This window comes from Corapipo altera, unplaced genomic scaffold, assembly GCF_003945725.1.
Source record: "Corapipo altera isolate COAL_440 unplaced genomic scaffold, ASM394572v1 55, whole genome shotgun sequence".
Taxonomy (NCBI): domain Eukaryota; kingdom Metazoa; phylum Chordata; class Aves; order Passeriformes; family Pipridae; genus Corapipo; species Corapipo altera.
Window position 1 is genome coordinate 8,242,007 of NW_020884882.1, and position 16,321 is coordinate 8,258,327.

A 16,321-nucleotide genomic window follows, 5' to 3' on the forward strand; every position below is an offset into this window, starting at 1 on the left:
CTGAGTGGTTGATTCCTGTTGGTCTGGAGATCTCATTTTCCACCTTGAACGCATTCCTTTTGGAAGAGTTTGCAGCAAGTGTTTGCGTCCCCCCCTCCCCGAGCAGGTGTGTTTTCTGTTCCTGAAGTTGCAATTTGAGCTCTTTCTTTTCTCGAATCTAAACTTTCTGTTGCTGCTGCTTTATCTCAGGGCAACAGTCCGGAACAGGAATAGTCCTGGGGGAATATCTGGAGTGCTGAAGGAAGGGGCTACAACCCTGTGTCTTGTAAAACAGCGGGGTCAGTATTTTACTGAACAAGTGCCTTATTCTGTGTTAGGCTGAATGTGATCTGCTCATTAGTGGCCTCACTTTTTAAACTGGGGTCACAGGAGTGTTTTGCCTTGCGTATAAAATGCAGAAATCAATGACTTATATTAACGATGTGTCTGTGTGACGTCAGGAGCTAAGCCAGTGATGAAAACAGTCACCCTGAATCAGGAGGAAGCTGATGCACTGAGCTGTTGTGCTACGTGGTTTTGCATTCTAATGGGGAAATTGGTGTTTCCCCTTATTACAAATGGGGCATAGAATTGCACAGGTTTTAGTAGGGTCACTTTGAGAGGCCAGGAATGTCTAACAGAATCCCAGAGAGAAGAAAGCAAACAGGTTATGGACAGAAAAGAATCTGGCGGGGAAGGTGACTCGTGGGTAGTCTGGTGCTGAGTGGACTATGTCCATGCTCATCCACACCTCTGTGTAGCAGAACTCAGAGCAAGCCAGGGACTTGCTCTGAGTTAAGATTTAGGTAGAAAGCATTTACCATAGCATGATCATATATGGAATTTTCTCTTCAAATTTCTTCCAACATGTGAAAAGAGTTAGGTTAGTAATACGATTAACAATATTTAATAAGATTAAAATCACCAGCATAACTCTCTTGAGAAAGGTGGGTGCAGACTGTCAGCAGTTGACACTTAATCTCTGCTTTCTCTCACGTGAGTGCTGTGAAGAGTTTGGGCTCCAAGACTCTGCCCAGTTTTCAGAACAGAAAAATTCTGTCCTCGCCTGCTGACAGCTCAGGTACTGCCTTACCTTTCATGTCCACCAACAGCATCATATTCCCAGCGGGGCCACGGGATGTTCCCATATAAGGGCAGAGGGAATAGCTGACAGAGGGCTGTGAGGAGCGTGCAGAGCCATTCCCTTCGGTGCCAGTCTTTGTGTGGAGCAGGGTTGTTGCTGCGAGTGTTGCTGCTGCTGGCACGCTTGGGCTTTCCTGGCAACGCCAGCAGAGACTGCAAGGAAACAAGTCTGAAAAGTATCTGTTGCTGCCGAAGGTGGCCCCATGAGCCTGGTAAAAGGCTGCCTGCCAAATAAGCAATGCCAGTTTTATGTTGGGTGTGCTCTGAAGGAAAAAGCACCCACCCAGGTTGCCTGTGTGGGGTATGTGCTATCCAGCACTGTCCAATGGGAAAACAAAAGTATTTGCACTTGCTGTCTCCCACTATTGCTATTGACTTTCTAGAGGGGTTCCTTTAACCAGCAGTGATGGGTACAGGGAGGCATGGTATCTTTTTCAGCAAAAGTTTAGTGCCAGCTGGGGAGAGAGAACAACGGATGAGGGAAAGTTCAGAAGATGAAGCAGCCGCTTCCCACAAATTCTTGGGATTTTTTCTGGTAAAAGCTCTACTTCTGAATTGGGCAGATTGACATTATTTCTCTTGTCATCTTCCTTTCTGTCTCAGTCCTTCCTGCTGCCTGTCAAAGCAAACTCACAAGGACTTCAGTTTCTCCTCCTCACTGACAGCCTCTCCATCTGTTCTGTTTTTGTTTGTAGCTGTTTTTTTTTTTCTCCTGAAACTTCAAATGGTCTCCTGTAGCCAAGTTCTGAGCTGAGCCCTCCCAAACTTGCATAAGGGTATCCTGGAGGAAGATGATAGGACTTTGATTCATTTCAGTTTGCAGGCTGTGCAGGGTGGTAGCAGTCAGAGGAGGCATGAGCCTGCCTGCTTTCTCGTAAGAATTAGCCCTCTAGATATAAGCTAGTTTCAGAAAGCAGGGTTTGGACTGGTGCCCTTTTTGCTCACCTGGATCTTCAGGGAAACGTCTTTGTGCTCTGGAGGCTGGGATCTGGTGTGCTCTACTGACTCTCCTTTGCATTCCCCATAATCTTTTAAAGCCCTGGATTTGATTTGCATTTATTTGTGGTTCTTGTGAGTATCTGATTGCAGGATTACTGTATCTGAAAGGATTCATCTTCTGCTGTTCATCAAAACCACAGGAGGGCTGCTTTTGCCTTTATGGGAATGTGCCAGCTGGTCTTTCATTGTGCTGGTATCATTTTCCTTGTCCTATTATTGGAGGTGTCTTTGATGACCTGATGGTTGCGATGATGTCTTTAGAGAAGATTCGTATTGATCGTTATTTGAGCTTTGTCTGGTTTGGTCTCGGTGCTGGAACACAAGTCTTAGAAAATTCTTGCATGTGTTTTTCAGGAACAAGCATTTGAGACATTAGGAGCATGTGCATGGTCTTGTGACATGATACCATTGTTCCGGAAGGCAGAGCAGATGCTTAATTTAGTTGGGAAACAGTAAACTCATGTGTTGCATGGTCTTTACTCCAGCTCAGTGGCGAGAGCCAAAAGACCTTTCCCGTTGGCACACTCGGTCTAGGGGACTCCCCCAAAACAGCATGGAGGGGTTTTTGCTACCTGCATAGTTCTCTAGAACCATACAGAATCAACCTGCATGCCATGGTTTGCTACAGGGATAACTGAGATGCTCCCCTGCTTAACAAGCTGGCTGGGGTTGTAGTTGCTGGAGCTCAGACTTGCAAAGGTGCAAAAACATGAAGCAGGATGTTTGGACCTGTACTGACACGCAGCCCTGACTAATGGAAGAACCACGGTGCTTTGGTGTGAGCTCTTTAAGGCTCTGCCTTTTCTCCCCAGCTGCTTAAGTAATAAATGTGGGGGACTTGTTTTCACTGCTAATAATTTTTTTCAGCCAAGTAGTAACTAAGACATCTGAGCTATTTTGAGGTTCCAGGAACCAGTTCCTTTTCATTAACTAGAAGTAAGTACTGCCTCCTAATGCTTGGCGGGGGGTGGGGAGGGAACAGAAGAAACAAATGGTGTCAGTTTGGGTGGATTTTATTTTTTTTTAATTGAATCAATTTTTAAATGGTTTCTAATATCCTGAATTTAATTTTAGAATTTTACTTTCAAGTCCCACCTGCCCCTCCCAAGAAAAGAAAAGTGGGAAAAATGAAGTAGAAAACTTTGTGTTAGCATGATCTGATTTTAGATGTTGATCAAAATGTGAAATGAATCTTCAAATGAGACAGATCGTAAGGAAATTCCCAGTTGCCAGACTTTAATCTCATGTGAACTTTAGTGATTTGCTTACAGTAAAAACACTGCAAGCACTGTGAGGAACACTTCTCCTGTGCCTGGCAGAGGTGTGAGGTTTCACTTTGCTTTTGGCTTTGAAGTTTAACTAGAGAACAGCGTGGAACCCCTGGTTGAGTTTCCCCGGCCTCTGCTCTGCACTGGCTCTGCCGCTCTCAAAATTTTTGGAACTTCGTAGCTACTCCCTTCGAGGAAATGGTAATTGTTTCCCTTCTTGAAGTATCTGAACATTGTAATTTTATCTTGCTACTTGTATCTATTCCCGGTCCATCTCATGTGGGAAGTCTTTTGTCCCTATGTCACAGAGGCTGTAAGTAGATTGATCTCTGCTCCTGGTGGTGGTTTAATTAGGCTGGTTCTGTACTGGGGACTGGAGTTCAGGAATTGTGTGACCACTTGCTCCAGATACCCACCTAGAATCTGTGGTGAGCCATTGGGATACACAGCTGTAAGGCACTGACTAAATGGATTGCTGTTGCTTTGTGTCTGCAGGTGCAGAGAATTTCAAGCCATCATCATTCTCTTTTGCACTTTTACTTAATTCTAATTTAAAGGCAGTGCTGCCTTTGGAATTTCTGCGTTTCAGTGAAAAAAACATGTGTGTCAGCTTATCTCACATAATGTAGTACTGAATAGCAATGATGGGGTTCATCCTGCTGCTGAAGTTGCTGCAAGGAGTCTTTCTTCTGTCCTACCCTTCCATGCAGCTCTGCTGTGGCAGGAGAATAGTTGTGCCTGGGACTGTGCAGGTGGAGGAAGCTGATTGTGTTCAAGCATTTGTCTATGCTGATGAAACTTGTTTTCTGACTAAATTGCATGTCATTCTATAAATAGGATGGGTATGTTTGACATCTTACCCTGTTATAATAATTCTGAAAATTACTACATAGAAGTAGTGTTTTCAGCTGAAGGCTTCTGCCCATATATGTCCATTTCAAAATTATTTTTTTTCTTTTAGCTTTCCTCTACCGCACCATTTCACATTTTTGTTAAGAGGCCTCCCTGTTCTTTGTGTGGAGTTACCTAAAGAACTGGAGTGCCACCTGTTTCCCCCTCTGGTCTGACTCCTGAAGACTGTGTGATCTTGAAATCTCTCTGTGCCCTATGAGTGCCCATGCCTCCATCCTCCTGTGTGAAGCACTGAGGAATTTTTGGGTTCTCTAGTCTCCATAAAAAAATGGCAACCTCTGTGAACACCTGGCCAAGCAAATGCCTCAGAAAATGCTCCTTATGGTGCCTGGCAAGTGCGTTGTGCTCAGCTGGAAGTCGTTCAGACAAGAATTTAAAACAGAGGAACCAGGGCTTCAGAGATGCTCCTGCCAGACCAGACTTTGTCAGAAGCAGTGTCCTCACTGAAGCTGGTGTAGGGTTTTGGACAGCTTGGAGTTAATGGCCCTAAAGCAACTCCCTCTTTAGCACTTTCAGCTTTGATACCAAGACTTTTTTTTGCATCAGACTAACCTTCTTAAAATGCTGGAGAGAGCAATTCTGTTAGTGAATTACCTAATAGGAAATTCTCATATATGAGAGCATTTTGGTAAATCTTCTGTGATCATCTTTTTGCTGTCTTCCAGAAACCAGCGTCATGAGCTCTTCTCACCTGTCCTCTACCGTCTCCTACCTTTAATGTAGCCACAAAAAATCCATGTGCTGGAGAGCTCTAGTGCAGAAGCAGTTCCTGGACTTCTGAATCCCACTGCTGTCAATGTTTTGATCTTTATTTGCTTTCTGCTTGACTTCTTGCATACAGATTGCAGTCCATTGCTGAGTGATTCTGCCCAGGAGAATGGTAAAGCGGGTGTGCAGCTGAATTAATTGCATGAGGTCTGTGTGTGCCACTGTGGGAAATGGAGAAGTAGTAACCAGGGGCTCTGTTTATTTGCCAATCTTTTTAGCTAGTTTAGCATTTTGATGGAAATTGCTGAAATGAGGCTCCAGAAATGTTGAAGTACCTAGAGAGACTAAGGCATTTGTGATTTTATGTTCTGGTCCTTAGCTGAAATGCATTTTGAATTGCATTTCATGTCAGCTTGCAACTGTTGAGAGAGATTTAAGACCAAGATCGCAAGGGCTTTTTGCTCTTTGTCTTGCATGTCAGTGCAGCTTTCTCATGGCTCCAATGAAGAGGTGTGGTTCCCTTGTGTGACTGTGCCTTCTGGGGCACTGCTGTGACTGCAACGGGTAACACTGACTCTTACTGTTTATTTCCTCCTTTGATCTAATTTTTTTCCTCTCTTTTTGGGATTTGTAACCAGAAACTGTTCTCCAGATGTGCGACAGCCAACAGAGGTGCATGTGCAATTACAGAATGGCCTTGGGTGATTGCTACCAGCTTGTCCTCTTGGCAGCATAGGCAAAATTTGAATTGGCAAGAAGGCAGAGCAGTCCCTGCAGCACTGCCATCCCCGAGTGACTTGGTGTGCTAAGCTCCTTGGCCATGGTAACAGGCAGTTGGAGTCCCAGTGCTGGAGTGTCTGGTTGTGCTCTGTGCCCAGCACTGCTGAGATGATGCAGAGCTAAAAAAAAGGAGTGGCAAGGCAGAGCAGCTGCCATACAAACGCTGCTCTTGCTCTCTGCGCTGCCAAGAGGGCAGGAACCTGCAAGGTGACCTCCCACAGCAGCAAAGATGGGGAGAAGGGACTGTGTGTGCTGGCAGTGTGGCCATATGAGCAGCTGCACAGGACCAGATGAAAGAGCCATTTAGCCTGTTTTGCTTTTTCTGGGCTTGGGACAGTCAAGTCTCTGTCCTCACAGTGCCCGAGTCACCATGGCCCCTTCCTTCTCCACTGGTCTACAGGGAAGGTGAAAGCCTGTGTCAGTAGCCTCAGTAACAAGCTCAGCAGAGTGCCACAAATCTAAAGGCTTCTGGGGGAGTGCTGACAATCATGCTTTCTTGCTTATTATATTTTAAAGCTGTTCCTGTGTATTGTAGTGGCAGTACTGGGCTAGATATTTGAACCTTGTAAAAGCATTTTCTCTGCATAAAACACAGGCAGCCCACTGCCACTGATGGTCTTGCAAGTAGTTGTTCTGTTTCACTGCAGGTCTGAGGCCTGTACATACAGGCTGGTGGCATCATGAAGCTTTCCTTGACAACCCATATTGATAATGGCCACTGTTCCATGATGCTTAACCAGACTTCACAATGCTGTGGAGAGCTGTCTCTTTTGACGTCTGTGAATAAATGTTGTAAAGAGCAGAAAGAGTAGACAAGCTGATGGACGTATCTCAGACTCATGTTATTTTGGAACCAACCATCCAAATACATCTACAGCATCCCAATGTCATGGACCTGCTCTAGCAAGAGCTCTTGCCATGGATCTAGGAATGTCAAACTCAGCTACAGACAAATAACATCTGAATAGTGTTTACCTTCTAGAGGATGACAGGGCTGGGGGTCCTGCTGGGAGGAACTTGTATGCTGGTTCTGCTCACACAGTCCCAAGAAACATGAACATTACAGGTAAAGTAGTTTTGCAGTTCCATGTTCTGTTGCTGATCATAAGTTTGTGTCTGTGCCTGGTGCAGGTGTTCAACAGCAGCATGCAAGTCCCAGGATGCTGCTGCACTGAGCAAAGCTGTCACAGGAGAATGACCTGCACTTGCAGAGTTTTCATCCTTTTCCTGTGTTGCCTCCTGAATATTTGAAAGCCATTGGGCTGTGCATCTGCTTCCCTTCCTCCCAGTGCTGCCAGCACAGTGTAATCCTAACGGGTGCTACAGTGACAATTACAGGCTCCGTGTTCTCTGCAGGCTGCCAGAGCCTGTTGGCTCATCAAAACACAAATGACACCTGGCTGCTCAGCCCTAGGATTGTAATCTGCATCCCCAAGTGCACCATGTAGGAAATACCAAAAGGCACAAGGTCCTAATGATGGAACTTTGCCCAAAATGCAATGTGTTTCTTTTAAGCAGGTAGAAATTATATGTATGCAGTGATTCACAAGGGAATGGTCTCAACCAATATAAACACATGGATCATCCCTGTTATTCTACCTTGTAATGAAAAAATACATCTCAAACCCCTCTTTTCTGCATAGAGGAAGAATTAAACTTTTTGTGCTTGTGAAATTGTTATCTCTGCTGGGAACTGTCCTCTGTGTTGCTGCTTCACAAGACTGAAATAGAACAGTTAGTTTACAAATTGGTACCAATTTCTTTACCGCTTAGTGACCTACAGGAAGATTTGTGTTTGTCTTCAGGCTGTTCTTCTGTTTATGCTCTGAGAAGTCTTGTCCCTTTGGCCTCTATCGGACAGAAAGGTGAAAAGCTTAAGTGGAAGAAGAAGAATTGATCTTTTGAGAGCTCTTTTGAGAGCTGCAAGGAAAAGAAAAAGTATTGCAGGAGTTTCCTTCTAAGGGAGCAAAACACTTCCTTTTAAATGAAGACTCTATTTACATGTGTTAATTCCCTTTGGTTTTTCTGTGGGATGGAAAGGTCACTGTGTGTCTATCCAAGCTATGAAAAAAATCAATGGTTTAATCAATTCCTAAAGTAGATTTAGTCAAAGAGACTACTGTGGTGTGGCTTGGGCTTTTATGTGTGAAGGTGTCCCAAAAAGTCACTAGGAAAGTCAATGCAGGGCATTGCTGCAAATAAACTTGCAGAAATTATAGGGGAATTTTCTGTCCCATTCACCGTGTCCACAGGGTGTTTTTTTTTCCCTTGCCCAGTCCCAGCGTGGCTTCCTCCTGGTGTTCCTACTGAAAGAATAGATCGCTGAGAGCAGATCAACAAAAGCAGTCATGCAGTTCACTTGAGCGGTCATGCATAAATATGAGCAGACTTTCTGCTGTTAAAACTGATGGGTAGCCTTCCCTGCCATCAGTTTTCCATAGGCTGCTTGTTCTCACTGCTTGGAGCTATGTTGAGGATCTTGTCTCTGATAGACAGAAAGGTGTTGGTGTTCCTGGGTAGCTGGGCTGGAGGGTTCACGTGGCAAGTAAATTTTTCTTGCTTTGAAAGTACGAAGGTAAGGATTGGTAAAAGCCACATGTCTCATTCTACACTGTTGCCTTGGAATTATTTTCTTCTGAGTGGTGTAACAGGCAGAGCCCTTCCAGCTGTCACAGTGACCTGCACCCAAACCTTGCCCTGTGCTCCTGCCTGCACACAGAGCATAACTCTCTGCCTTGTGCTCTTTGCCAGCTTAGATGTGCATTTGATATATAACACAAAATGAGAAGCAGCACAAAATGAGAAGTGTCACTCAATGGAAATGCTGGTTGGAGGTGGAAGTTGAATAGGCCTCCTGCTAGAACAGAAGTAGGAGGAGGTACTAGTCCTTGTGATATGGAGTGCCTGGTTAACACCTACAACAGATTAATGCTTTTCATTCAGTCATCTTGAATAACTTTGGGTCTTTCAGGAAGTTTGAGATGGGTAGTTCTTGGGTTTGATAGATACCTCTGAAGGGTTTGGTTGTGTGAATAGTAAGAAAGAGCAACTGGAAAGAGACACGGCAGCAGGTGACTGTTCATGTAATGTGTTCCTTGGATGTTTGACTTGGAGCCATACAATAGTATGAATAATTGATCTGTGCCAACATCAACAGCCTACCTCATAATTATTTAATTAAAAAAAAAGGCTGATGCATCTGAAATCACAGGTTACTGGGCACATGTCAGAAAGTTGTATTTCTAGCAGGTAACTTCACCAAGCATCAGTACTATGCTCTGCTGTTCGGTAGTTCATCAGTGTTCTGAAAATAAGTCTAAAGTCACTACTAACAATGATTCAGCAGAGAAGCAGGCAATGCTGAGGGGAAATTCAAAACCATGGCTGGAAATGACAGGTATGTTGGGATTTTCTTGCTTGAAGATACTGAATAGTACACAAGTCTTTGGCAGAGTGGGGAACCAGATATTGAAGTGTTTCTTAGAGCTTTTGGAGAAATGATTAAATGGTGATTAAGAAAGGTACGAGTTCCTTTCACTCAGTATAGTCAGATAATTGGCTGTTAGTGAACTGATATGATCTTTGCAGTCTGATTTCTGTAGCCCCTTCGTTATGCTGTAAAACGGGTCCAGTGAAATGGCATCCATCTGATAGAGGCAAGTTTGGACTTCTGTGTGCCAGAGATGCTGATTTTTCACTGATTATGCCTCACCGAAGCAGTGACCCCGAAGAAGGGGGAGGAAGAGAGGGGATGACAATCAAACTGATATTTTAAAAAAAAAGTTATAAACTGTTCAAGCACTCAAGAAAAGATGCCTTGTACTGAGAACTGACAGGACCAATCTGTTGATTGCCAGAAAAGCTATTGAGAGGTGACTTGGTTAAAACATGTGCATAATTGACTCTGAGGAGCTCCTCTTTAATCCAGCAGAGAAGGAATTAATGGCTCAAGGCAGAAGGCAAACAAATAAGAAATTAGTCTGGCCTTGCTGCCAGAAAGAATGATGGAGCCATTGGAGCAAACTACTAGCAGAGTAGTGAACTTATGTTTTGACCTCCAAAGGCCTCTAGTCTAGATGCCATAAACCACTACATTTCAGAGAACCACTTAATGGGCTTTGTGGAGGTGTGAGTGGATAAAATGGAACAGCGCCTGTGTGTTAGGCAGGAAATCAGAGTGGTTGTACCTTAAATTATGTGACTCTGACTAGTCCTGTTGCAATTGGTTTCTGGTTTAGAAATAACCCCAAGACCAATGCAGTCGTGTTCTTCATCCCTGTTTGTTTTTTTTCTTTCCAAACTTTGTTTATGTCTAAATATTTTATGTGACTTAAGTGGTACATCCTGGATATAAAGAATCTTGTTCATGACGGGAGTGTTAACTCGAGGTTTGTACTTCAGATGTCTCCTGCAAATGAAATCTTCTGTATATTTCTCTTTTATATTTCTTAGCAATATCAGTGCAATAGTGAAAAAAATACTGTATCTGGCCTGCCTTGTGGTATTTATTTTATTGATTAAACTTTCTAGGAAAGTAGAGTTTTATTAGGCATTTAGTGTGCAAACCCATGTACTCTAAGGAACTGTGTTAAATTCCAATTGCACTTAAGTAATTCAGCTATTTTCATTAGTCTTCTCTTGCATTGAGTGTGAAAATCCTATACAAGAAGTGAATCTGATGAATGTTGTAATTTAGCCTACCATTGTTTACAAATAACTTGCAACTGTTTACAGGCTGAAAACTAAAGAGTTTTATAAGGCCAGACAAATCACTGAGTTCATTTAGTCTGATGCTATGTAAAGCAAGACAGTGGGCTTTCCTGAATTTAAGCTAAACATCCAAGTTGAGACTGAATGCTAATAACAAAAAGAGTTGTGAGTGATGGAGTGCTTGTCATACTGAATAAATTTTAAGGTATCTCTGAGAAAAGAAGCTTGAAAAACAGACCTTGATCTGCTCAGGCCAGAAATCTGCAATTAGCAAATTATTAACTTTGTTCTGAATGGGTTAAGTAGTGTGGTACTTATTCTGTTTCACTTCTGATTGACTATATAATAGCCACCATCAGCAGTCTCTGCCATGTGCTGGATTGTGAAGTCTGCTAATTAACACATTAGTTTCATATTGCTGCTGCCAATGTTTGCACTGAAGAACTTCGCTTTTTTTTGGCCATATGGATGGGTGGGAATATCAAGATCGTGTTATGGCTCTGTGCTCATTCATGTGTGATGCTTTGTGCTCTGTTTTTCCCAAGACATCTAATCAGGCTTGGGGCTGAACAGTGCCTTTTTGGAGAATCTTTAACTGAAAGGTCAAAATAAGCACAGAGACAAGTCTTGCTGTCACTCTTCCCACCCACCCCCCGCCCTCCTTTGTGTGTGTCTCTCTCTCCACGTATACATATGTAGGAGTCCTTCACCCAGCAAGAAATCTGTGATTTCTTTCTTGAGACCCAGGGTTTCTAAGTGCCACTCAGGGTCTTTCTAAATAGCATACAGCTCTGCCAGATGGATTGCACTCAGCAACCTGCCAGTTTGTTTATTTGGGGCTGGGGGGGATGATTTGTGGTGGGGAGCTCCTGGCACTCACCTGCTGATGGGTCTGCTGGCTTTCTGTGCACTGCCTGCTGCCTGGGATCTGTGTGTCTCAATTAACCACGTGTAGGAGGTGGACCAGGATTTCCCTTAAAGGCAGTATTTGCTTATAGACTGGGATCTGGTGGTCCTTCAAGGGAGTGGGAAGGAAAATGTGCCTTACAACGGTCTCAAAGTGAGGCATCTCCAAATGATGCCATGGAAGCTGAGGATTAGGGTTTGCAGTACAGATCAGATCTGACATAACTGGAATTTGTTCACACTTACTCTGTGGTACCTCCCATCCCTGCACTGAAAGCGTTACCAGGAAACTCCCTCTGGGAGAGCATAACCATCAGGAGGGGGAAGTGTTAAAAGCTGGGTATTTATTCCAGCTCTCAGGATGCGTCTGAGATGCCTTTATTTTAATGAATGAGAGTTATTTTTGTAGTATTGATGAGTTTGTGCCTGTTGTAAGAGCATTTGAAGCAGTCAGCTCTTTTGCTTTTACTGTCACTGTTTCAGCCTTGCTTGGCTTCTTCTTTTCCTTACTCGCCAAGTGCAACTGAAAAAGAGGTACCGAAGCAGCCCATTTAGTTTTTTGTATGCAATCTAGCAAATGTTAGTGCTGGAAACTGGGCTCTTGCTGCTGTTTGTCTGGTAACATTACCCTCTGTTGTTGCCTTGTGCTGCTTTCGAAAAAATACTGCTCTGGTTTTCTGTGTGAGAGGTGGTTGGCCCATAAACGTATTCCAACCCACCTAATAACTCTTCTCTAAAATCTTTCATCAGGTCTTTTCTGCTATATAGTTTAAAAAGAACAAAAAACCCAAACACCTCCCTTTACCCCTGGAAACAGCAGTCATCTTGTTCTGCTGAGCTGAGTGCTGCTCATACTGATCAGTGCTGTTCCCTTTGTCTTAGTTTATTTTAGAGTTAAGTTATAAGCTGTTTAAGACTGGGCTATTTTTGTTCTGTATTTTTGCAGGATCTTTTACATGATTCTCCTAAACTCTAAAATAAATGCTCTTAAAGGCAAAACTACCATCCGTATCAGGGCAAGATGGTAATTTCTCTAAAAATGAAGTTTTGTGTTTTTATTCTGATAAAGCATTTTGGCAAGCACATGCCTGCACAGAGGAATGCCTGGGTCAGGGCTGGACTCATGGCCATCTTCTGTCTTTACGCTGGATTGCCCTTTGTCAGCCAGATGCCTTATGATCCCACCTTCTCCCTCCGCCCCTCTTTTGACAGTAGCAGTGGTGCTCAGCAGGGGCTCCCCTGGCTGTGTTTGCTTTAGCTGGGGAGGTGTTTGCCTTCCCTGCAGAATTCCAGCTTCCAGCTGCCGGGGAAACCTGGAGCACTTGTGTTGATTTATTAGGGCACAGTGCGCCTCAGGAATGCCTCTGCTAAGGAGCTGGGAGTGATGGAGGGGATCCTGCCTGATGCTGCGTGAAGTATTCTTGCTTCTCTTTACAGAAACACTAGGCAGGAATTCCCCAAAGCAAGGTAGGAAAAATAGCTCACTCGGCTGACTACTTTGGGGAGTGTAAAAGTGAGACTCGGTTAGGTTTCCCTGGCATAGAGTTAAGAAGGTGAATGATAGCTGCAATTTTAAGAGTGCAGTTTTTGAGTAAGTGAGTTTTTGTGGTAGATGATACTGTGAATTGCCCGACCAGAGGTTTTGTATGCGTTTGGTTTGTGTTAAGAGCTGGCATTCCTGAGCTACTGACTAGGGCTTTTTTCTGGGACTTGGCTTTGGGCCATCTAAATGTTTTGCACTTGGAAGAAGCAAGTTTCAGCCTCTTTGGAGTTGCAAATTTTTAAACGTTTTCCAACAGAGATATGGGAATGGATTTGGTCTTTTAATTACCCTTGTAGACAGCAAAAGTCTATGGACTACAAGTTTAAAAACCACTGTCATCAGTGTGTCCTCCCTGTAGTGAGTTCAGTAAAACTGAACCTCTCTAATGTGTCTCAGACGTCTGATGTGCACACCTTCTTTTCCTTTCTTGTCTGGCATGCACACACAAATGTGTTTCTGGACTTTTTCTTTAATTTGAGATCTTGGCAGCTGGTGTCTCAGCTGATCATCAACACCTAGGAGAATGTTTGGTGTTTGCACAGGGCAGGGTGGTCAGCTGGTCACTTCAGATCAAGTATTTGGTAGTTGCAGAGTAGGTTGTGTTTATGGGGCATTGGTGCTGAGAAGGAATTTCTTTTCCTGGCTGAGGTAGAAAGACTGTCCACGTACAGCTTTATTCCTTTGCTTTAGCATTCCTTGAGGTTGTTTCCCTATTTTACAAATGCATCTTTTGAGAAGTGCCAGGAAAATGTCTCTCTCAAATGGAAATGGAAATTTCTGAGCTCACAGGAATGAAAACCTTTGGGTCTGTGCTCACTGAGTGAAAAGAGGATTACCAACCAACCATTCTCCAGAGTGCAAAGCGGTGGAGCAAAGTCTGCAGAGGCTCTCTGAAAGTTATTGGCTTTCCCAAGGAGGGGTGCTTGTGAATAGAATTGAATGAGGTTGGTTGCGTCCTTCTTGGCTTCCCTGCTGCGAGTACAGAGAGCAGTGAAACTTGGAACTCGGTAGATGCTTGAACAAAATGGGAAATGTGTTTTTTTTGAAGTAAATGTCTTGTGAACAGGTCGAGAGCCAATGTTTCTCTATTACTGTAAGAGAATTAATGGGTTTGTGACTGCATTTAGGCCTGAAAAAAGCATGGAGGCAGTGCTGATTTTTCCAGAACTGTTTGAAGGGTTCAGAAACGAGGATGGTGGGCTGGAGCAGATGCAGATTGCTTATTTGCACTGGGGACTGTTAAACCTGCCAAAGTGTAAACTGCATCTTAGCAGAAATATGCAGGCAAGGCCTGCACATCTCTCCCTCCTAATTACCACAGCTCAGCTGCTGCTGTCTCTTATGCTTACACATCTGAAAGGTGACAATGACAATGTCTTGAATGGCAAAGTAATAGCAGGAAGGGTCTTTTTTTTTTTTTTTTTTTTAGCTGTAGTCTGGAACAAAGAAGTTATTCAACCACTAGTCAAAAATATCCTCATGAAAAGTCTTTCTCCTCAAAACTGCTCTTCAGGAGACCACCAGAATTTTTGTAGATCTTGATGGCTTGTCTCCTGAGTGACTATAGATAAAGCAGCAGCCAACTTCATCCTCTTTTGCACACCGACAGCCTTGGGAATGTTCACCAACAGCCTTGGGAATGTTCACCACAGCAGTGGGACTTCCATTTTTGCTATCCCTGGAGCTCTGCACTGGATTGCCTTTGTATACATTACCTTTTTCAAGAAGTTGGAAAGCTCTTCTCACTGTTCTGGCAAAAATCTCCAGTAACATTTTCACAGGAGTTACTTTAGTTGCCAAACCCCAAGCTTTCAGATCCTCATCACTCATGGCACACAAAAGATGAGATAGTTTTTATGACCTCCTGTTAGAGGAAGAAGGATTTCAGTGGGGGGAAGGATGGTGCTGTGGTTCTGATTGCATTTCAGTGGCACTGAAAGAGTGGAGGCAGTGGCAGCTCCCAATTGGTCTGCATGTGATGGGTTTGGATTTGGTTTCTCTGTGAAAATCTGATGTAGGTCATGGTCTCTGATGGCAGTTTGGCTGGTTAGCTATAAACTTGTTCAATCTCCCCTCACCCATGACCTTACTCTGTTTCACCGTATCCTTGTAAATCTGGTTTAAGAAATAGCTTTGTGGAAGTTTCTCTTCCTGCCTCCCCACCTGTTCTCTGTTTAGCTCAGGAGAACCTGCTGCCAGGGCAGCAGGCAAAGCAGGCTCTGATCAGAGACACTGCGTGGGCTGCTGAGGTTCCTCTCATCTGGGGAATAACACAGCAGAAGAAAGCTGTGCTAAAACCCACAGATTTTTTTTTTAGCTGAGAGGAGAATGTCCTTCATAGCCAGCTCCCTCAGCCTGTTCACAAATAGGGAATAAAAGTTGAAGCGAGGGGACGCCTGTCCATTTGTATCAGCCTGGGAAATGGTGGATTTCTCTCCTGAGGCCTTTGCCTCAGGCATCTTGCCAAAAGGCATCTAGTCTCTATTCACTTCAAACACAATACAGTTCCTAAGCCAGAAATGTGCAGAAAGCTCATGAACTGTGATCAGCTGAAGGCCAGACAGCATGACCTGGTGCCTCGTAAAAATCAATGAATTGAAGAGCTGTGACTTCTGGATGCTTGGGAAGTATGAGCAGCACCTGCTGTGCAATGTGAACTTGAAGACGATCACAAGATAATCCACTCAAATTTAACCTGTATTTATGGTAGGAAAATATCCTGGAATCTGTGCTGAAAGAATTAGAATTTGCCTAAGTGAAGTGTTTTAGCAAATGCAAGTGATTGCTTTCTTCATAGATCCTGTATATGGGCTTCCTTTCTTTGGAGCAAAAGGAATTCAAGCCAAATTTTACTTTGGAGCTAAAAGGCATATTTTTAGCAAAGGCAGTGTGAGCAGTGTTGGGATGAACTCCAGGTCTTTGGTGTTCCTGAAGAAACACAAACAACTGTAGAGAAGGGTATAGCTCAGATCCTTTTGCCAGCGTGCTTAGCAGGCAGCCCTGTACTAGATCTGGTTCAGTCCTCGACAAGTGACCTCTGTCACTGAACGGGAACATAAAGAGCCTCAGTGAGCTTTGGCTGAACTGGGCTTTTGCCTGTCTGCTCCACAGAGAGAGTAACCTCAGTGTTCCCTTCCCTCCCTCCCTCAGTGTGTCTGTGAAAATACTAACTTGATTTAGCTGCCAAAAAAAAGACATTTGAAAAGTATACATTGCTCTCCTGTGTCCTAACTTCTGTAAAATATGGATTATGGTTGGTTCCTGTATATGGAGCTCAGTAATTTTACAGAAGAGAAAACGGCACCACTACAACTATCCACACAACACTTAATACAGTGAGGTCTTAGTCTGTACTAGGGCTCCAGAGTGCTAT

The 16,321-nt window shown here is 43.8% G+C and overlaps 1 protein-coding gene across 1 annotated transcript in view; it reads left to right on the forward strand.

The window, feature by feature from the left end:
* The first annotated feature begins 12,834 nt into the window (after positions 1 to 12,834).
* The window catches only part of PLXNB1 (plexin B1), a 65,480-nt gene continuing 61,993 nt past the window's right edge, over positions 12,835 to 16,321 (forward strand). The window contains exon 1 of the mRNA XM_027640345.1: positions 12,835 to 12,872. The gene's annotated coding sequence lies outside the window, so the exon portion shown is untranslated. The remainder of the gene's footprint in view (positions 12,873 to 16,321) is intronic.